The following is a 23,938-nucleotide window of genomic DNA, read 5'->3' on the forward strand; positions in this document are numbered from 1 at the left end:
GGCTGGGTAGGTTCATTGGCAGTTCTCGCGACAAAAAGATAATTCTGGAGCCTTTGTTAGATTTTTTTTTTTTTACAGGCTTTTATTTTATAGGCTGAATCAGGGGACAGATCAGCCCTCTCAGTATTTTTCTGGTTGTCTCCCTCCTCTCTATCCCAGAGTGACGCTGCCCTTATAGCCCCTCGCCACAGGTGTTCCCATTTCCATGCATGCATACCCCTGCTCTCTGGATCCAGGTGCCCATAACCACAGGTGCGCGTGCAAGACCACAGGTGCTGGCTATAGATGCTGAGAGCAGGAGGGTGGAAATAGCCTGATTTTTAACTTGTTTACCCTACACACCTATATCACTTTCCTCCCGTGAATTCATTCAGATTTTTTTCTCCACATAGTCCTTTATGTGGCTTCCCTACTTTCCTTAATACATGTATAGAAATAAGTCCAATGGCATAGGAGTATTTATTGGACTTCTGTGTTCAGAGCACAGTGGTTGGTGTTGAAGGTCAGAGGCTGAAGGAAATCAGCCTCATTTGGGGAGGTATGGATGTTGGAAAAAGGCCAGATGATAGTGCTGTGTATTAAGCACGTACTATACGCTGAGTGTTTGGCAAACTGATAAACTTTAATTTAATTCTTCCCACTATCCTATAAGTTGGCCTTTTCTCCCTTTATTGTCGTGGTTTTGAAGCCTCAGTCTTAGTGACCTGTCCACCATATACTCCATATCCAATTTTGGGACAAACTTGGACCAAGACTTTGGTGCAGAAATGAGGCCTTGCTTTTGTCACACAGGACCACTGAGCCTTCCTCTGTAGAGATGCTTATGGTGCACTGCTAGGATCGGGGAGAGGTCTTGGGTATTCTTCCCTGGACCTAGGACAGGTTTTGAATACACCTGTTGTTTGTAGCTTTGTTTGTGACTTTGGACAGATCTTGCAAGGGTACAGAATGATGAGTCTTGAGGTTTAAACCTATCACCATAGCATTTTTGTGGAGAGTGGGCTGGAGGGGCCATAGAGACTGTTAAGGATGTGCATCCTATACTACAGGCAGGTGATGGCAATAGCTGGGATTGGGGCCTCTGACCCACTTGAGTTGCCAGAGGTGTAAGGAGATGTTTTAATGCAGGATGAGCATATGAAATCATAAAGGGAATGGCAGCTTTTTGGTAGGAAAGGATGGGAATGGTGGTGCTGTGGTATGAATAGAGGAAAGGTGGGTTTATATGGAAGGTTTTAGTACTTTTTTTTTTAAGGGGAAGGAGATAATAAGAAAATTTTCGATAATGAAGAAATAACAGAGCTAGGGAGACTTATACCCCAGGAGTTTTTAGGTACCAGGTTTGAGAGAAATGACTCAATTTTATAAGCAGTGGGGAGCAAAAATGTGTTTTCTAGGGGATGATATGTATTGTATATTTGTGTACACAGGCGCACATACAGTGATGCATTAGGAGGATGCAGTAGGAAGGCATGGCTAAGAGCTGTTGCAGAGATAAAGAGCGAAGAATTTAGTGCTAGGTGTGAGCACCTGGAAGTGGACATGGACAGCCATGGACATGAAGGGATGCGGTAAGAGAAATCACAAAGTTTGGATACAGTGGCGGCGACATTGTGTTCTTGGGGTAGGCCGTGTTTGGGAAGGAGAATCACAAGTAGAAATGACTTAGAATAGTCTTCACTTTTATCTAAGTGCCTCATTACAGCTCACATGGAAAAACTTTAAACACCGTTTGGAGGACACTGTCATATCTGAAGTGCATGAGCTTGAGCTGGATGTAAGCTGTGCTTTATGGGTTGGCCTTTAGCCACACTTATGCCCTGCACGGAATTCCGTTTTGAGTAGTCCTGGTGCTTTACATTATTTTAGAGTTTAGGGAGCATATTCTTAGGCTGTAGAGAGTTGGCAATTTGAGGTCTAGTTAGCTAACTTGAGGATGAGGCTGTGTCTGCATATGCCCCTCTGAGATGAGGAAGGTCTGAGTGGGATGTTAAAAATTAGGCTCAGGTGGTTCAGTCTCAGCAAGCTAGGAGTAAGACACCCTTTCTCCCTCCCACAATCTTCTTGGAAGTGAAGTTGCTGAAATAGGAAAACTTCAGCAGGGATTCTTTAAGTCACTGGCAACAAATCCATAATGGGAGGCTAATTACTGTTTGGGATATTAACAACTTCCTTTGTGTCCCTAGGCTTTCTGTAATACTTACCTGCCCAGAGTGTAATTAGTCCTGTCTTCTACACTGCCCTCCTGCCCCCACTGACGTGTTCCCTAACTGCAAGATCCTTAAATAAGCACTTCTGAATCTCGAAGACATTATAGGTGTGCCACTGAGCTTGACTGAACAAACGAATGAATATCCTTGAGTGTACATTGCTTCCCTCACCACGTTACCTGGTGCCTTTGTCAGGAGTGTGATCCCTAGCTTGGCTCCTCCTCAATATAGTGACTCTGTTTCTCCTGCCAGTTGTCATCCGATTCATGTTATTTGTATTTCACAAAAACGGTTTGTGAAGAGAACATGGTGTCTGCTAACTTCCCCCTCCCAGTCATAGCCTTGGCAAAGTCCTAAGATTTTCCTGGTGTGGGTCTCATTTTTCTGCTGCTGGAGGTGAATGAACCTGTGGCCTGTAGCCGACTTTGTAGCTGTAGTCCTAGTGTGCATGCATCAAGTCCAGGCTCTGTGTACTTCCTTGATTTCCATGGCATTATTTGGTTAATCATCTCAGTGTGATTTGTGTACTTGACTTAGCACAGGTTCCATAAAAGGTGGTTGAACTTGTGTATTTTCTGGAGTATTGGCAGAAGGCCTGGAGTAGCAGCTGCTCAGTTAGCATGGATAAGGCGCACAGAACTTAAAAGGTTTGATTTGTCAGAGGGCGGTGACATCCTTAGTGTCCTGTGAATGTCAGCTCCTCATGATGGTGATGCCTTTTACTGCTTCTTCATTTCCTCTTTATATCAGCAGCTTCAAGTTGTTTTTCTTTAAAAATATGTCTGAACACACACTTGAGGCTGCTGACTCATCTCTTTAAGGGAGAAGCCTCAGTGCTGGACAGCCATGTGGGAGGGCTGCAGTTGCTTCCCTGCCTCCCTCCCTGTTCCAGCTTGTGCTTTCTTCATAATAGTGTATTTACTCTTTATGCAGCCTGGAGGCCAGTCTGAGAGACTGGAATGTGACCTGGGAGGGTTCTGGGCCATTGGCAATGCCAATCCTGTGCTTTGTTGGATCAACAGCCTCATCTCTGTACTTCAGTCCTCTGCCTGTAAAGTAAGAGGCTTGACTTAGAGACCACATCTGAGATGATCTGAGGTGCCTTCCAACTCAGCACTCTGAGTCTACACTGTATTCTTCCCACCTCTTCTGCTGACCTTCCCCCTTTCCCCAGTGAAGTCCCTTCCCTATTACTTAATGCCCACATGCTGGTTGACAGATCAATTAGAGCAAACAGCCAGAACCCAGCAAGACTGCAGGGCGCTCGACATGTTCCCGGCTGTGTCAAGTGCCCTCTGACTTTGAGGCGTGGCTGGAGGGAACTGGCGCTTTCTTCCTTAACTGTCCATCAATATGTTGCTCAAGTATAATCACATGTAAGCAGGATTTTATTCATGACTTGCATCATGTTCTCAGATATTTCTACCTTTTATGTTCTGTGGGGAAGAAAAAAGCCTCATTGATTTGGCCTATTACAATGAAAATACAGACATGATATCCCAATTCTGGAAAATGGTGGCAGCATAATCTCTGGATCTTCTGCAAACCATACAAAAAGAGACAGAGCAACTGAATTGCAAGATTAAAAGCTCATGGACAACATCCAACAAAATTTGGTGGCAAGGCATCCTTGCAAGCCCTAAAATATATGCAGATCGGGACAAATGAATAGTAGTTAGCAAAATAATGGTCTCTCTGTGGGAGAAAACAGAGGGGTAATAATGAGGGAAGAGTAAAAGGGAACCATGAAAGGATCAGCAGGTGTTTACAGAAGAGTGTAGTGGGGGAATGGAGAACAGCACCTGGAACCAGGGTTAAAAGAGGTCCCTAGTGATGGCTGAAGGCTTAGCATCCCCACTATTGTGAACTGTCAAAACTGACTCACTAGGACAGGGCCCCACACCAAGGAGAAGCGCTCGGAATAGAGTAAGTCTTCACCTAACATTGTAGATCCATTCTTGGAAACTGCAGCTTTAAGTGAAATTACGTATAAGGAAAGCAGATCCTAAGTAACATCGTTTCTTCAACATCCACTATTTGATTCTTTCTGCCTCTTATGCACACCACCTCCTATTCCCCAGTGAAGTGTTTCATCAGTTGTTTCTCATCAATGTTGTCACAAAATGATGTAGAATGAAATGACTTATTCAGGGACCTGCTGTAGAATTAAAATTGATAGGACAGGCAATGGAATTGAGGAGAGAAGGTTCAGATCAAAGTGGGGAGGGGAGAGGAGCCCCCACTTTTTCTCACCTATGTGAAAATGATAGAAAAGGGATTGTGAAGTTAGAAAAGTCATGGAGGTTTCATTCTTTTAACAATTAAGGACACAAGTTCACATAAAAATTAACAGCAGAAAAATATCAAGTTCAAATTCATAAGCATTTCTATAAGTAAAAAAAATAAGGAGCATAATATCTCTAGAGATGTGACAATGAAAACATGCCAAAAGGCACATATTCAAAAAACAAAAAATGTAGCACTTCAAAATGAACTAAAAATATTTTAAATTATGCAAGACATGAAAGAACATAAATTAGAACTATGAAAATTCAGAAATGAAGTGACAAAATTCAAGAATCAGAAAATTTTAAACAATTTCAGAAAATGAAAATTAAAAAAGCAATACAAGAAAAATAAATACCCTAAAAGTAAGAAACATTTTAAATGCAAAGGAAATAATGAGCCAAGAGACTTGAAAATGCACATAGAAGAGTCAGCAGGGGGCTAAGCAGGGTCCTGAAGAATGAAACCAAGGCAAGAGAACAGAATTCAAAAGACAATTCATGAAAATTTTCCCAGTAAAGAAAAATATTTGAAGCCTCTTATTGAAAGATCATACTAAATACTGAAAATACTGTCTAGGAACAACCAACATCAAGATACATGTTACTAACTTTACTCAACTTTCAAAGAAAACGGCCATTTAAGCATCTCAGAGGAAAAAAAACATGCATTATGTGGGAAAGAAAGGAGAGATTTGGATTTTTAGGGCTAAACTTAATGTAGTATATGTATAAGCAAAGATGTACCCCCTTTGAAAATCATGTCATAAGGGGATATCACCTCAATTAAAAAATAAAAATTAAAAAATTAGATTATCATCAGGCTTGTAAAATTTATGCTAGAAGAAAGTAGCAACATTTAGAAGAAAGAAAATGTCAACCAAGGATTTTGTATCCAGCTTTTTGACAGAAGATTACCAGTATGGGAGGGGAAAAAGTCAGGCAATAGCTGTTGCCATGAACCCTTCCTAAAGTTAGTGAAGAATGAAGGCCAGGTGACCAGATGACTAGAGACATGGATATAACTATTTGGTAATAAGTACTAAGTGGGTTGTTACTGAGGAACTAAGACCCAATGAAGGTTAAAAAGTAGACATCACAATGTGTAATGGCCATGATCATATTCATTTCCTATAGCTGCTGTGACAAAGTACCACAAAGTCAGTGGCTTAACATAACAAATTTATTCTCACAGTTCTGTAGGCCAGAAGTCCAAAATCAGTTTCACTTTACCTAAATTGAAGTGCCAGCAGGCTGTTCTCCTCTGGAGGCTCTAGCAGAGAATCCATTCCAAGTCTGTCTTAACTGCTGGTGGCTGCCAGTCTTCCTTGGCTTGTGGCTGTAACACTCTGATCTCTGCCCCCAACCCCCTACTCTCTTGCCCAGATCACTCTGCCTTTTCCTTTTCTCTGTGTAATCTCCCTTTATCCCTGTATAAGGACACTGGTGATGGCATTTAAGGACTGCTCACATAATCCAGGGTCATCTTCCCATCACTAGATCCCGAACTTGGTCTCTGCCATATAAAGTATAACATTCACAGTTCTGGAGATGAGGGTATCTCTGGAGGAGCCATTACTCAGTTGACTACGATCATCTTGTACCACTATTTTTTAAAATGATGGCTGATGGCATGGCATACGCAATATATATAATTGATGCTGGTATTAGTATTGCTGTTCCTGTATTGTGGCATGAAGTAAATCATTGACTATGGGGCATTCATTTCTGTCATTCTGTATGTACTTGGAAACCAGAATTCAAGGTGTGAAAGAAAAAAACATAAAATATAGAAGAGACTACACAAAAACTTTGCAGTCTTGAATCTTATTAGAAATATCAGTATGAAATTACAAGTGTATTTAGATTTATTACATTCATTCTCATGCTCTCTTCTCCTTATTTGTAGTTGCCCAACACTGCTCACTGAGAAAGATCTAGAAACAATGGCTGACCCAATAAAAATAAACATTGAAATGTCATTTTGCATTAAAAGATGTTAGATCTTCCTGGATAAATGGCTGTGTGCAGATCTTATACAGAGAATCTCTGAATGGGAGAAAGAAGGCATGCGAGACAGCAACGAGATCAGGGAGAAGAAAGCAAAAAACATCCCAGGCCCAAAGAGATGCCAGTTACTGGGCTGTGTGTATTGTATATGTAGGAAGAAAATATCATAGGGAAGGGCAGGCACTGTGAGAACACACACACACACACACACACACACACACACACCCCTACCCCCCCTCCCATATAAAGGTAGCTGCTACTGGTGTCCAAATGCTCTGCAGGGAAGGGGAGGGCTTAGACTTAGAGACTGAATATTCCTGCTTTACTGGATAAACCATTACAATCAGGTGGGTGCCCACCTCAGACCTTCTTGGTCCATTGCCATTAAATAGACCCAACCGACCTTGTGATGGTGAGCTCTGCCCCTCCCAATCCCCATACTCCTGCCTGCACAGAGGTTAGCTTATCTACAAGTATATACAGACTCTTATTTACAGATCTCACTGCAAATCCAAAGAAAAGCATTCTGACTTGTCAATCTGAACAACCTGGATCTACTCATAAATGTCCCTGTTCTGTGCACACATCAGTAGTTCTGTCTGTACATGGCAATCACCTGGGGCCTTTTAAAATTAGGGTGGGGCCTCCTCTGGTGGCGCAGTGGTTGAGCGCTGGGCTGCAAAGCTGCCCGCAGCCTCTGCAGTGCCAGTTCAATCCCCAGTCACTGGTGAGGGTCCCACATGGCGCGCAGACCCTTCCTGCCACCTGCTGCTCCCCTCAGCAGTGTGTTTCGTCGGTCTGCCTGTTCTGTTCCCTGCTCTGGCTCTGGTGAATTCTCTCACCCTCCTGTGTTTCTGACTGTACCCAGTGCTTGTATAAATAAATAAGTCTTAAAAAAAAATAAAATTAGGGTGATGGCAAAATAAGAAGGCAACTGACCGAATGGGCAAAGATAACTGCAAATCACACATTTGGCAAAGGGTTGCTTCCCAAAATATATAAAGGACTCCAGAATAGAAAAACTTCCAGATTAAAAAATGGACAGAGGATCTGAATAATTTTAGCAAAGAAGATACACAGGATGGCCAACACACATGAAGAGATGTCCATCATCTCTTATTAGGGAAATGAAAATCAGAACCATGGTATCAACTACTTCACCTACGAGAGTGGTTGGTAGCAAAAAAGACAAGAGACAAGAGTCAGGGAGGATGTGCGAAAAGGGGACCCTTGTATACTGTTGGTGAGAATGTAAACTGTGTGGTCACTATGGGAAGCCATGTAGAGATGCCTCAAAAAATCAGAACTGCCATATGACCCAGCTGTTTCACTTCTAGTGCAACTTCAGTTGCATTTGTCAATGCAGCATTATTTACAGTCGCCAAGATATGGAAACAGCCTGAGTGCCTAGAAGAGTGGATAGAGAAAATGTAGCAAATACACGAAGGAATGCTAATTAGCTATGTATATTTCTAAAAAGATGAAATGCAGCCATTTGCAATAACAATGATGGACCTTGAGGGGATTAGGCTAAGAAAATGATGTCAGAGAAAGACTGTGTGGTTTCACTCTTGTGGAATACAAAGAAACAAAGCAAATGAAAAAACAAAAACTTGGGCACAGAGAATAGATTGGTGGTTACTGTAGGGGAAGGGAGTTGGGGGTGGGTGAAATAGGTAAAAGGGGTCAAGTATATGGTGATGGGTAGAAATTAGACTTTGGGTGGTGATAATGTAATATATGCAGGTGTCAAGTTATAATGCTGTACCCCTGAAACTTATATAATGTTATAAACCAATGTTCTCTCAAAATTTTTTATTGAAAAAAAAAGAATTATAGTGATGCTCAGCCCAGACATGAGAAATAAGAATTTTTAGGGACAGTAGGCCTCTTGATTCTCCAGGTGATCCTATCAGACAGCTAGGTACAAAGCACTGTTATAAGAAAAAATTAGGTTTCTGAGGCAGCAAAGCTAAGGGTAAATCCTTGAACAGAGGAGAATTAATGCTGCCCTTTCAGGCTAAGAACTTAGTCCCAGGGATCCGGGGGTGTGGGGGTGCTGGTGTAAAGCACCGGCTTCTTCAAGCTTAAGTTCCTACAAAATCCAAGATCACAGCTCAGTCTTTTTTTTCATTTTCCTTCTCTGTAGAATTTGACCCTGTAGGGTTAGGCTTTCAAAATTCTGCTTTGGGCTGCAATAGGGAAAAAAATTGATGACTAGGACTTAAAAGATTCTTTTTTCTTTCCACCAAGCATAAAAGGTGTAAATATTTGAGAACATGAGACAAGTCATGAATAAATCCTGCTTACGTGTGGTTACACTTGAGCAACATATTGATGGACAGCTAAGGAAGAAAGCACCAGCTCCCTCCACCCACGCCTCAAAGTCAGAGGGCACTTGACACAGCCGGGAACATGTCGAGCGCCCTGCAGTCTTGCTGGGTTCTGGCTGTTTGCTCTAATTGATCTGTCAACCAGCATGTGGGCATTAAGTAATAGGGAAGGGACTTCACTGGGGAAAGGGGGAAGGTCAGCAGAAGAGGTGGGAAGAATACAGTGTAGACTCAGAGTATTGAGATGGAAGGCACCTCAGATCGTCTCAGATGTGGTCTCTAAGTCAAGCCTCTTACTTTACAGGCAGAGGACTGAAGTACAGAGATGAGGCTGTTGATTCAACAAAGCACAGGATTGGCATTGCCAATGGCCCAGACTTTCCCAGGTCGCATTCCAGTCTCAGACCCTGGTCTCCTTGTTGAGTAATGAGTAAGCAGACTATTGTAGAGTGGAGAGGCCTTTTGTAGAGGAAATTGAAGGGTATTTACTCTTTTATTTTCAGAAGTTCAATGTTGCAGCTAGTGGGTTTTCTTAAAATAGAGGCGCACATAATTTGGTGTTTGTGTGGAATAATTGAGGGGTGGCACGGGGGCCTCGGCAGCAATATCACAGCTAGCTCGCCCATGCAGAATCGACAGCAAGACCCGAAGGTCTGATTTCACCAGCCCCATGGAATTATTACCCCATCAGGTGATAAATCTAATGTTGACATTTCCAGGAAAAAGAAGTGTTTCTCTGGAAGCTCTGATGACTGATGGCTTAACGAATTAATATTTATTTTTTTCAACCTATTTTCCCTTTTAAAGAGTTTCCTTGTTTCTTTGGCTAAGGAGATAGTAATTCCTATTTGTGTACCCAGGACCTGGTACATGCCTTGTGTTCTCTGTATGTCATCTGGTTGTGGGAGGCAAGACTTCTGAGGACTGCAGCAGACTGGGTGCTAAGTGAGGATTTAGGGGTATATCTTCTCATAGGACAGTGTTGGCGTTGAGCTTCACATAATATATATGTGGTGTCGTGAGACCACATGACCCCGGCATGTCCTGGGCGCCTCACTTATCTTGGCAACAGGTGTGAATAATCTTTTTCATATGCTGACAGGTTCTGGGTGGTGAGAGCACTCTGAAAGTGGACAGGACTGTCTGATGGAGGGTTCCTGGTGGCATTGTGAACATGGATTGCTCCCTGATCCTCCTTCCCCATGCTCTTAATTCCACTGACTCTAATCCCCTGCTGGGACAGCAGATAGGTTGATGGAGAAGGTGTGATCTTTGCTCGTTTTGCAGACTCTGGTCTCATTTAAATGCTGGCTGTATGTGCCGAGTCAGACTTGGTAAACTCCTGCTTGATTTATTCTTCCCCTGGAACCCACAAAACCCGTAAAACAGAATTAGAGAACCAGTCTGTAATCATGCCTGTTAGGGCTAACCATAAACACAGTCTTGTTGATGGATGGATAGTTTCATAAACATCTGCTGAACATCTGAGCTGAGTCTGCAGGTGTGCCCGGGCCACCTGGCAGGGAGGTGGACATGGGCATGTGGCAGGTACTTGGACATTTTGTGACCACCTATTCCTTTCTTTTGACTTTACACTGAGTGAAGTGTTGGCTCAAATAAGTCTGGGAACCCTCTGTAATTATATAGCTTGTGTAGAACTGAGGGAGAAGATACAGTATTGAGTTGTTATGGCCCCTTCAGTATTGATTGATCTGTCCAGGAGAGGGTAGGCATGGGCCTGCTCTAAATCTGCTACGAGAAGCCTCATGTCATATTCCACTTACCATGATGTGGACTCTGTGTGACACAGCTCTATTGCTATAACTCCCGAATTGAAGTTCCACTATGGGATTCTGCAGGGGTTTTGTGTCATGAATGTGAGTCTGAACTAGATTTCGTCTTTTGTAGCCCAGTTGGGTAACTGGTATAACAACGTCCAGTTTCTTAGTGGAATTGCTGAGTGATGGAGAAGGGGTGTGTGTGTTCTATATGGCCTTCGGAGATAAAGTTGAGAGAGAAGGGAGAGTGTTATACTGTCATTTGTTCTCTCTGTATGCCAAGGTCACACTGTATGTAGAGACTATTTTAGACCATGAACCCTCTGTTCTCCAATCCTCTGAGTGTGTCCTCTGCCTCCTCCCACAGAAAAAGGGAGCTTGCTGTCTAGAGATGAGCCTTGTTTTAGGACTAATCATGATACCAATGGGGCAAGTTACTTAACCTTTATCAGCTCTAATTTCTTAGTAAAATAGAATTAGCCACTCCTCTCAGGATTAAATAATTTAAAGAAAATGTACAATACTCTTCAAAGGCCAATTATCATGTGGGGTTTTATTGCACTGATCTTTCAGCCCAACATATAAAGTGGCTCTGATTACTATAACATTTCTTCCTCTTCTCCAGTTCCTGACTTAGTTATCGCTGGTGAATATAGTATTCTTAATTATCGCTGGTGAATATAAGTTAATATTCTTAATTGTGCCTCGGTTTTAAGGTTGTCTTCTGTTCTTTACCATTCTCACTGCTGGTGCTTAAGGAGACTTTCAGATCATTTTAAAATTTCTTAATCAACAAATATTAATCAAGTGTCTTCCAAGCACAGGCTCTATGGTGGAGATAGAATAGTAAACAAACTATTATGTTTCTTTTCTCCATACCATCTCTTATAGGAGGGCATCTGCTTCTGTTTAAATAGCTCTGGTTATGGGAAGATTTCACTTTTTGTGTTAGCATATTTTATGTAGAGATGGCTCTAGTTTTTAAAAGGTAAAAGATTTATACGATCTGAAGAGAAACCAGAGTATGGCTCTAGTTTTAAGAAGACTCTCTTAGATGGAATCAATGTCTCCCAGTGGAATTTTATTAATTGAACCACAATCAGGTCTCTATGTGATGTGAATTTGATTTTTAAAATTATGAAATATTCTAGGCATGCAGAAATAGAAACTAAGGATCAAGTGGGTCCCCCCCCATGAAAGAATACACATTTTTTATTTTTTATTAATATCCAGAAGGGCAGATTTTTTTTTATAAAAAGGGAGAGAAGAGTAAAGGACATTTGCACAGACACAAATGAGTAGAAAGAGCTGGTTTGTTAAGAGAAACACCTGCAGAGGCACAGGTTTTATGGTGTCTCCTGATGTGTAAAAGTTTTAGATTTTTAATATAAAATATGTTCATCCTTTATTTGTCTTTGTTTTTAAAAAAATTTAGAAGTCCCTTAGATGGTCCTAATTTTCACTTTCCTTCTCTTTTTCCCTAGAGGGACCCACTATCTTGAATATGTTTTATTCTCCCCAAATATTAAATATTTTTTAAAAAAATGTATGTATCCATTGAGATTATGTGGTACTGTTTGTCATGCTTTAAAACATTTAACTATATTTAATAATGTAATACTGTACTTTTACACTTTGCTTTTTCCATACTTTACATTGTTTCTCAGATTTAGTCATGTATCTTTTTTCAGTGCTAAGTAGTATTTCATTGTATGGATATAGCACACTTTATCTGGTTTTCCGTTGATTGGTATTTGGATGGCTTCCAATTATTTTTAATTATAGACAGCGTTGCACTGTACATTCTTGTACATTCTCCAAGTTTCCTTGAGCACAGTTATGAGTGTGTTAGGTTACCTAAGAGTAGACTTGCTGAACCATGGGCTGAGCCATCCTTTGAAATAGGTGCTAGTATTGTAAGATTGCTGGAGGCTTGTAAATTGATAAGCAGTTTGCTTTGCTCACACTATTATTCCTGTGCTAACACTTGATTATGTTAGCCTTTACTGTTTTTACACACCTTCTGATGTGTAAAAGTTTTAGATTTTAATATAAAATGTGTCAATCTTTTTCTGTTTTTAAAATTTTTCTATAATCTGAGAACATAATGTTGTTTTTCTAAATCTTTTAAAGATCTAAAATTTGTCCTTAACATTTAACTTTGGGATTTTTTTTTAAGTGTAAGCCACACATAAAAATAGGGGTCTAGTTTCATTTTTTTCTGTGTAGATGACCAGTTTTCCTGACACCATTTTAGTCTGTCCATCCACGATTTTCCCATGTCTCCACTGTCATAGATCCAGTATGTAGGTTCGTGATGTCTGCTTCAAGGCTTTGTGTTCTGTGCTGCTGGCCTTTTTGTCTCTCATTCCTCAGAATTACTATCCTAATTATTACAGCTTTATTATAAGTCTTGTAATTTAGTGACATAATCACCAGCCTTATGGGCATTTGCTCTTTCATAAAAAATTGAGAATTAATTCAGTAAGTTCTTTAAAATAGAAACATATTTGTTAATTTTTTCCTTTACTGATTCATCTTTTGGGGTTGAGATTTTAATCAGAATTTCATTTAATTTATAGAATAATTTTGGAGATAACTGACATCTTTTGCTCTTTAGTCTAGTCCCTGAATACGGGTAATCTCTTCATTTACTTAATAGCTTTTTATTAATGACTTTAATATTTTATAATTTTTAAACTAAATTTCTGTCCACATTTTGTTGTATGGAATTGTAGGTGTCCTATGGATTTGGTTGCTATCTTTTTAAAATTTACATTTTTCCTATGGTTTGGGGCTGGTACTCTTTTCTTGTATTTTATGACTCTTGCTCCACTAGGCCACCTTAAATGTTTCTCATCTCTGTCTCACATGCCTGTGTGCTCTCTTGCTTAGCAGTAGACCTTTGAAATTATTATCAGAAAAATGAAGAAATATTATAACAGATGACTCATTACCATATGAAAGGATGCTCAGCTTGACTTAGATGAGTAATACAGATCGCACAGAGATAACGTTTCTCACTGAAAAGAGGGACAGAATCCCAACTGTTTGACCATATACTCTTGTTGGCAAGACTGTGGAGGAAATAGACGTGCATTTGCATGTGGTGGGGCTAGGGAGAGGAATGCAAATAGTACTTTGTATGGTCGATAAGTATTGTACCTTTGTAGGTAGATTCGGTAATCCCTTGTTGGTCATGCAAAATACAAGGACATATGCACTTACTCTTTGATCTAATAGTCCCACTTCTAGGATTCTACACCAAAGAATTGCTGGCAAAAATATTTGTAACAGTGTGTATTTTGTTCTTTACTGAAGCACTGTTTGTACTAACATAAGGCTGAGCATGACCCAGATGTTCTTCACTCGAGCACTGGTTGGATAAACTATGGTGTCTCATAGGAAAACCATAAAGCTGAAAAAAAAAGGAAAGGAGACTAGACTTTATCTGTAATGGTGTGCGATCTCTGTGATCTGTTAAGGAAAAGGGCTACATGTCAATTGAGGAAGGAGAGAATATGTATTTGCTTACACTAAATGACACAAAATTATTAAAAATGATTATTCTTAGGAGAACAGGCTAGAGGGAAAAGGAATAAAACTTTGTTTTCTCTGAAGATAGTTTATTTTGTTAGTTTGGGGTTTGGAACATCTAAATGTTTAACATATTTTAAAATAAATGAAAAAAAAAAACAAGTAATCTCTTAGAAAAACAAATGAATCTATGTATTGATCTGGTTAGTATACCCCACAGAAAAGAGCAGAGAGGAACTCTGCCAACTGGCTTTAAAACATAGTGATTAGTTGTATATCCTAGTGGCATATACCATAAACATTCTCAAGTGCAGAAAGTACTCTAGACTGTGTGAAATATCATCAGTGCTATTGGTTTGTTATTCTGAGAGCCTTGTATGTGTATTGTGGAGTAAACTGCTAATTATGATGGGTGGAGGAGGGAAACAGCATAAGAACAAGGAGGTTAAATAAAATCCCTACAGTTTTGAATTTCAGTTAGACGTCTATGCAGCATTTCATTACTAAAAAAAAAGTACACTGTAGCTCTGTTTATTGTCAAACCCCAAAATAGTCACAATGAACCTTCCCAGTATCTACATCCTGATTGCCAAATGCCATTCCCCACCAAACGAAATGCTTTGGAGAAATGGCTGCTTTCAAATCAGGGACAGAAGATACACTGGATGTGCCTGGAGTATCATAACACCACAAAGCAGGGAAACTATGGAGGACTTCCAGGGTCATGTCACAAAAGGACTTAGGAACAACTTGAGGAGACTACCGTTAGCCAGAAAGGGGACATTTTGAGTACCACGAAGGATAATGCTACAATGGATATACACCTGCAGGTTTAACTACTTGAATTTATAATGATGCTCAGGAAGAAGAATGCCAGTTACCTTTCTTAGGATCTAGAAAATTGACTCATTATTTTGAAAACTGATAAAGGAAGAAAAACATTTTACAAACAGTACTTTAGAATGACCAAAGAGTGGATGATGGGAAGTAGTAGTTCTCTTTATAGAAATAGTGCAGCTAAGAGCTGAAGAGGTAATGATTGCTATTGTGTAATACTTAATCAACTCTTGGGTCTAGGCAATGACCAACAATGAGTGCTGAAATATAAAAGGTGAACAGCCAGACATTATGTGCTTCCCAATGTAGTCTTGCCAGAAAAAAATAAAATTGAACCCTAATCTGATCAAACCTCCAGATTTAACAAACATTTTTTAATACTGTGCAGAGGGCAGGGGAATATAGTAAAGAGTACCATGGAGGTGTAATTAGCAAAATCCAGACTGTGGGAAACGCCACTGGAAAATAACCTGGGATTTTACGTAATTACCGAAAGTAATGAAAACAAACAAAAAAAGATGGCAGGTAAACTGATGGATTAGATATATTAACCAGTGCAGTGTTTGGACCTTACTTGACTCTTAATTTTAACAGGCTTAAAAATTTTTTTTTTTTGAGACAATCAGAAAATTTAAACAATAACAATTTCTTTCATCTTTCATTAATTTTTTTCAGGGGAGATAATGGTGTTGTGGTTTTTGAACGGGTCCTGGGTTCTTTTCCCACGTGGGTGTGGTTGGTGACTTCTCCACACCAGCAGCCAATTCTTCAACACCAACTACATGGGTGTCCTGATCTCCAAATTCTGATGCAGGGGGTTCCCTATACCAACAAGGAAACAATGCTTGAACACCAGGAGGCTGTCCTGTAATTCAATTCACTTTGATTCCATGCCCTGGAAATAGCAACAGATCCCACAGCTTAGGTACTCAGTCTCCCTAGTCCACCCTCTACTTCAGACACCTGTCAAAAATCCAGGCTGTTGCCTGTGCTTCTGACCAACTGGCTACAGATCAGATGTTCCCAGCACCCCTTCCTCAGATTCAGTTAACTTGCTAGCGTGGCTCACAGAAGTCAGGAAACCATTTACTCACTAGGTCACAGGTTTAATTTAGAAGGATGTAATTCACCAGCCTGATGAAAGATGCATCAGACAAGGAGAAAGGTGCAGAGCTTCTAAGCCCTCTCCAGGTCCCCCACTCCCTAAATCTCCATATGTTCATTGAACTCCATCCTTTCTGAGTTTTTATGGAGGCTTCAGTACATAGGGATGATTTATTCAAGTTCCAACCATTATTCCTCCCCAGAGGGAAATTCCAACCCTCTAATCCCTTGGTTCTCCTGGCAACCAGCCCCATCCATAGGTACTTCCAAAAGTCATTCATTTGCATAACCAAAGATACCTTGATCACTCTGAACACTTACTAGGACCCAAGGGTTTTGGATGCTGTGAGCCAGAAACCATGGGCAAAGACCATACACATATGATAAGTGTACCTTAGTTAGCTGAATGATCATATATATATTTTTTGTAGTTGACAGTATCTCTATGTCTAGAGAAAGATCTTTAGCTTTTAAAAATGCATACTGAGTCATTTAATTTTGAAATAAGATGAGGGCTGAGATTTGCTTGAAAATAAAAGGCTGATAGGAAGTGGGTGGATTGGGTGAAACCAGAATGGCCCTGTGTTTGTGACTCAGAATCAGTAATGGGTTCATGGAGGTTCCGCCATTGTACTAGTCTTTCTCGTGTATGTGTGTATATTTAAGGTTTTCACTGGTCAAGCCTTAAAATAGAATTCATTGAATGAACCTGAATCAGAACTGGTGAATTTCTGCAACTGCAAGAGGGGATCCGGGAGCTTAATTTTCCTATTGCTTTTGTTAGAGATATGTCCCTAGAGGGGAACAACACAGTCGGGGGGCTAGTTCTTGTTTTAGTTCAGGGTTATACAAAGTCCCCTAAACCCAAGTTGGTTACCCTGGAAGACCCTTCATCAGAAGACTTCTTAGCATGGCTTATATAATTCTCCTTTAATCTGGCTCTGTCTCCTCCCATTGCCTCCAGCCACCTGCAGACTATAGAGTCTCTGGGTATGAAAAAGGATCTTTCTTGCTATTCTCAAGGGCTCCAGGGCCTTCTGAAAAATTGATACCCTAGAGAGGTTCTGTTTCCCCCCTCCAACTCCCCAGGTCACTTGGCCAGTTAATGGGATCATGGGATTTGAACCTGCGCCCTGTACTACATTGCTCTTGTTTGAGTTAATTTCTACTGCTGTTTCCCTACTTGATGAGGGGTACCTGTATTCTTTGTTGAGCCTCCATTGTGCTGTTTAGAGCAGGTCTTTGCCCCAAATAATGCATGGATTGCTGTGCCTGTCTGGGTATACACTCACTAGCCAGATGACTTTGAACACGCCTGAGGAAATGAAGCAGCCCTCGGGGCTGAGAAGTACTAAACTGGGGTGAAGGACATTTTAAATATTGCTCATACTCATAAATATAGTGCTTGAGGGTTTCAGAAAGTGTTTCACAAAAATATCCATCTCATGCACTCTTCCACACCCCCACTGGTCTCAGTGATGTGCCGGCTTGTCAGGTCAGAACTCCATCAGGATCTTCTGACCGCACACTCCAGGCCATCTCCACTTTGTTCTCTGCTGCATTCTTTTAGCAGACATTGAAAATAGTAACATAAATCTATATTTGATGCAATGGTCCATTATTGTCACCCTATCAGCTGTGACCCCTACTGCCACCATCATTACTAATGTCAATTAAGGACTTCCTGTATGTCAGACCTGTTTGAAAACTTGAGTCCTGATATTTAAAGGTAGTAAAATTTAATTCTCCTAAAACCCCATGGCAGACATATCAGTCTTATTATCTGTGTGATGCTGAATGAGAAGAAATACTTTCTCAAGGTCACAGCACTCATATAGAGCAGAGCTGGGATTTGAGGCAAGGGCCTGCCCACTAACCATGAAATCATTCACTGACTTTCCTTCAATTAGTGTCTCCTCCCTACCAAGCACTGTTTAGGAACTGTGGATACAGGTGCAAATAAGACAGATATACCCCCTTTCCTTATTCTGCTTACTACTAGTGGGTGAGAGAACCAGTAAACGGGGCATTTGTAGCAGTGATGAGGAAATAAACTGGAATATAGGACATGGAATATTTGAATGTGCTTGAGTGTGTCTTGGGGTGCTGCTTAGGCTTGTTGGGACTTTTCTGGGGGTTGATAAGACTTGATCCAGTGTAATCTAGACAGAGGGAACAAGTGAAAATGAGGAGTCTTGTAGTGGGATATGACTGAAAGGTTTGAGGAGCCGAGAGAATACAGGAGAGCAAGTGGGTGCCAGTGGAGAGACAGGGGCTGCCTGCGCCATCCCCTTTTCATGTCCTGCTCTTTGACCCTGGAGTCATGCTCCTTGTGATCAGTCCTGAAAAACAAACTGAATTCCAGGGAAATGGGTTTCAAGACCCTTTGTTCTGAAGCCTGAGACCCAGCTGGTCAGATATCGGTGGTGGAAACCTGGCTTGGTGGCCTGTGTGAAAACAATTTTAGGGTCTTCAGTGGCAAGGAGTGGAAGCAATGCCAACAGGGCGACTTGACTGCCAAATGAGTTGCTGTGGCAGAAGCTTTCCTGGGGATGATGCCTGGGAGGGAGATGCCTGCCAATGCAGGGAGGACGTTCCTGGCTTGTTGGATGCTGATGTACCACACAGTGATAAGCAGCTGCACAGTGGTGCATAGAGACAATTTATGGGAAATGGAGGGTGCAGAACACAAATTAGGTTCCTCTCTGCCTCCTAGGCCAGGGCCCCTCTGCCTCGATTCTTCTCATTGCACTATGCACAATCGAGTAAATCTGATGTTCCTGGTGTCTTAGTTAATGTGGTTTTATTTTTTCTTGTTAACTGGCACCAACTGTGTATCGCACTTCTCAGAGCTGCCTCCATGTCATCAGCAGCCTACCTCTGGGATGGGCTGGGAGCTAGTACTGTTCTCTGTGACTTGCTGTATCTTCAAGTTTGTACCTGGCCTACTTAGTGAAGGTTGGACAGTGTCCATGGCAGCTCGGACAGAAGGCATGTGTGGTCAGCTCATGGCCAGTGTGTCGTGCCCTCTAGTGCTTTGCTCCAGGTTCCTAGCCTTTGTCTATTTGATTGCATAGCCTTGGCCACCTCTTTGACCATCTTTGGTCCCTGATCCTTTTCTCTCTAAACATGTCGACGGGACTAAATGAGGGATTCTCTGAAGGGTCCACAGAGCTCTGGGATCATTCAAACGTGTCCTCTATGTTCTGCATCATCAGGAACATAATTGGACCTTTAGCCAGGCCCCAGCTCCTCAGAACTTGCAACCTAAGACATTCTGACATGGATGCACATTTAAAAGATGGAAACTCAATAGGTTATTGAACAGTTTTGTCAGCAGTGTGGTGAGGCTGTCACTTCTGAAAAAGGGATGTGTGTGTTTTCCTCCTATGTTCACTCGTTAGGTTAAATTATTTGCCCTTTAAAACTCCCTCAAATATAGTCATACACTGGGCATATTAACATTACAACTGTGTCAAGGACATAATCATAGCAACACTTTTATGTATATATTATTTATGTTCTTTATAACAACTCTACAGAGTGAGTTGCTATAATCGCCTATGAAAAGATATGGGAGTTCAGATGAGGAATTAACTCGTAGCCCTGTGGCTCCTCCACAGTGTCTGCCTTCAGTGCCTGCACCTTTTCTGCAGTCTGCTTGTATTGCAAAATGAGTCTGTTGGGCCAGTGGGCAAGTCAGGTCGAGGGTGAAGGATTCAGGTTGACAAGATCAGAGGTAAGGACTTCTTGGAGATTGGGGCAAGAGGAAACTGATGCTTTTCCTCTTTGTGGCCTTGTGAGTGTGTGTGGGAGGTTGGGGAAGGTGAGGAAGTGAGGTTGGAAGCACATAGGTTATGGGTGATCTTTGTTCCTATATAATAAACACAGTTGTTGGAGCAGACTAGAGGTGGTCCAGGCATGACTTGGTGGGCTCTTTGCATCAACTCTACCGAAATGTGTCTGATGGCCCAAGGGGAGTCCGGCCAGCTCCACCTGGAATGTGGTAGGGCTCAGGCTACCTAAGAGGCCATTGCTTCTTTCTCAACCATCCTTCACCTCTTAGGAGGAGATCAGCCACAGTAGAGGACCTACCTCCAGTTGCCCTGGAGTACCTTTCTGAGGTGGGAGACTTAAAAAAAAAAAAAATCATTCTAAACATAATGCCATTACAAAAAGCCTAAAAATGCGGAACTAATACAAACCATCAGTAGCAGAGTATTTCAAGAGGTGGGATGGTAAGTACGTATGCCTTTATTTACCTGTAGCCTTTGCTTGAGGTGGCAAAATGTTGAGCACAAATACACTTCATTGGAATGGGAAGGACGGTGCAGCCTTTCATCATCTCTCCAGGATGAAAGAGCAGCCTGTCACGGAGTGCCAGCCAGGATTCCACCTGAGAAACAGACCATCAGTAAACAGCAAGAGGAGAGGAGCTTCTCTGCCAGGCGCTGGCTTGCGTGACTTTGGGGGCTGTCAGGCAAGTCCCCAATCTGTAGGGCAGGCTGTCAGGCTGGAACTTGGGCACAGACTGAAGCTGCTGTTTCCAGGTGGAATTCTCAGGGGCGCTTCAGCTATTCTCCTAAGACCTTTCAGCTGATTGAGTCAGGCCCACCTAGTGATGTCTCAGAAGTTCCCATGTGCTGGGAGGACAGCTGAACCCCCCCACTCATCCCCATAGCATATTATTTGACAAGTACAATGTCCTCAGAGTCTCTTCATATTTGTGATGTCCCTGCATAGATCTGTGGTCTTTTTGTTGGGAGGAGGGGATAAGTATGCATTTCATCAGCTTTGGAACAAGAGGGAGCCTTTGTTTCAATGTCTGAATCAAAGTTGAACCCATTTCATTCTGAAGTTACTTAAGCTCTCCCGAAGCTTCTTGCAGAGATATCTATACCACAGCACCAGGGAGTAAGAATGGAGTTACCCGTGCCCCTGGGGACAGCATCAATCCATTTCCCAGGCATAATCTAATAATCAGAAAATGCTGGCTTTGGTTTCCTGGGGACAGGAGCTCATTTTATGCATCTTGTTCTGTTTGCATTGGCTGTCTCTCCAGATATTGCAGGCTTCCATACAATGGTCCTGTCTTGATCAGATTAATGTCGGGTAGTAGCGACTAGATTTGTGTGGATTTACTTGCTGCTCATAATGGATTGCAGCCTGTGTCTGACACTTGAGTGCTGACTTTCTTGGTAGCTATTTTTTTATTTTTTTATTTTATTTTTTTTTTTTTTAAAGATTTTTTTTTTAAAATATTTTTTTTTTTTTTTTTTTTTTTTTTTTTTTTTTTTTAAGATTTATTTATTTATACAAGCACTGGGTACAGTCAGAAGCGCGGGAGGGTGAGAGAATTCACCAGAGCCAGAGCGGGGAGCAGAGCAGGCAGAAGGACCGAAGTACACTGCTGAGGGGAGCAGCGGGCGGCAGGAGAGGTCTGCGCGCCATGTGGGACCCTCCTCCGGTGGCCGGGGAGCAGCCAGGGATTGAACCGGCGCCACAGAGGCTGCGGGCAGCTTCGCAACCCAGCGCTCAACTGCTGCGCCACCAGGGAGGCCCGGTAGCTATTTTTTTAAATGGATGAATTTCTGCCAGATAATTTACTGTTTTTCTGTCTCTAGAGAGGGAGGCATGAACTCACGTACCCTCGTTCTTCTTTTTGAGAGGAGGGAGGGAGATGTTGGAAAGCCCAGGGCATATCATGATCCCTGGCAGGTCAGAACCTGGAACCCCAGAGAGGCCCAGTTGCCCTGTAGCTAGGACTGCCAATCCTCCTCCCCCCAGCTTCTCCTGCATATTGTTGAGCCCATTGGTGAAGCTTGTGCCATTGTGCTCCCTGGGGTGAAAGGGGGGCTAGCACCCTGAATGCACGTCATCAGGCTGCAATGAAGATGCTCTTTAGTCCTTTTTATTAAGGATCCAGCTGGGAGTCATTGTTGGGGTATATCCTTCTAGCTCTTCTGGGAAGGTTCTGTGTAGGGAAAGCTGCCTGACCTTGCGTGTGTGTGTGTGTGTGTGTGTGTGTGTGTGTGCATGTGCATGTCTGTGTGCCTGAGTGTATCCGACTGTACATGAGTGTGCATGTGTGCACATGTGTGAACATAGCAGCTTCTGGGTTTACTGGGACCCTTGGAAACCCAGCACAGCTTCTTGCCCTCTGAGGGTGAACAAACGCACATACAGGTTTTTTGCCTTTATTTTCTTACCTCTCATCAGCCGGTGGGCATTTATTGTGTCTTCTCTGCATCATACTGTGCTCCTTCACAGCCTTGCTGGAAGAATAGGCAGATAAAAAGACTGTGCAATGTTTTGTCAATACCAATTGCTTAGGTGCTTTGTCCTGCTGATATGACACTTTTTTTTTTACCGTTCTGGGCTTCATGGTTTTCCTGCATGATGAACCGTGTTTATGGTTGCCTATTGACAATGCTATTTTTTTTAAAAATAGCTACATTAGTCAGTTGATACTTTTTTATTTGCTCCCAGTGTCCTGAGCCCTCACTAGGTGTCTAGGACTGGCAGGAGATGGGGTGGGGAGGAGAGTTTGCCTTCACTGGCATGACTCAGAACTCTGCTCCTGGGCACGCTCAGTTCTTTTGGGTCACATGCCCAGTGAAAATCTAATGAAAGCTCTGGCCTCACTCTGCAGAAGGCTTAGTAGCAGAAAACTTAGTGCATCATTTCAGGGGCCCAGGGAGCTTATGAAAAGGTTCATGGGGATTCCCCGGACCCTAGCATCAGATCCTTTTGTCTTGATGAAATGACCAGTCACTTAAGAGCTGAGTGGTAATTTGTCATCGTCTGCACCTGCAAGGTAGAGACACTGGTTTCTTGACCCTTGTAGCATGTTTTTCCTTTTTGTCTCCAATCAGGCATGTTTTCCTTTTTAAGAAAGAACTAGAAAATGGACCACTTCGCTGTCTTAATAACCAGAAGGGAGGCTAATACTGCTACTGCTGCGTGTCCATAGCTGGGAATGTTCTAGTAGCCTATGAAGGAGAGCACTGAATGTGGAGCAAGTCTGGCCAGGCATCCAGAGGAGAGGTGGTTGTTACCTCCCTCCAGCTTGGAAGTGGAGCCAAGGAGCTCAGTGTCTGACTCAGGCAGAGTGGACTCTGAACAAAGGAAGGACTTGCCACTGAGACAGGACTCTGCGGGCACTGCGTGGTGCCACTGCATGTCTCTGGGATCGCTGTAGGGATGGCCCTGCTTCAGCTTCTGTTAGTGCAAGCTGAAGTTGTATCGGGCTCACTCTGCATTCCACAAAAGCCAAAAACCAAAACAAAACCAAAAACAACAAATGGCAAAAAATAAGCAAAGGATCTGTCCTACTGCTGCTCATTTTTTTTATTTAAAAATTGCCAACAATGGAGAGGGTGCTGTCAGTTTAATTTGTAGGGGGAACATGCTTGCCTGCCTTTTTCTTTCCTTATTAGAAAGCCTCTGAGCATCCTTGATGTGACTCTGGTGTTCTCATGGATCTTGGCATGCCTTAGAGCCAGGGCCAAGCAATCACTCTCTGGTCTTTGTGATGAGAGAGAAGGGTGATTCTGATCAGAGGAGGGTATTTACAGAGGCTCTTGGAATTGCGAGTTGTCCTCCAAAGACGTGAAGTGAGAAACTCTGGACCTGCAGCTTGTTGGAAAGGAAATGGATTTTGTGGAGGAGGCATCAGGAATGCTAGTAGTTGCCGTATGGCCAGAGTGACAAAGTGACAAGTGTGAACCTACCCCACAAGTAATAGGATGTCCCCTGTGCTGTCTCTGAGAATATAAACTGCTCTGACCTCTAAGCAACTTGATTCTGTACATGTGTACACCGACATCTGTGCCTGTAGTTTA

At 42.2% G+C, this 23,938-nt stretch overlaps 1 protein-coding gene across 5 annotated transcripts in view; it reads left to right on the forward strand.

The window, feature by feature from the left end:
• The window catches only part of LOC119241340 (uncharacterized protein C1orf226 homolog), a 270,987-nt gene that overhangs the window by 37,279 nt on the left and 209,770 nt on the right, over positions 1-23,938 (forward strand). The gene's annotated exons all lie outside the window — the stretch shown is intronic.

This window comes from Talpa occidentalis, unplaced genomic scaffold, assembly GCF_014898055.3.
Source record: "Talpa occidentalis isolate TD23 unplaced genomic scaffold, MPIMG_talOcc4v2.1 talOcc4.12, whole genome shotgun sequence".
NCBI lineage: Eukaryota > Metazoa > Chordata > Mammalia > Eulipotyphla > Talpidae > Talpa > Talpa occidentalis.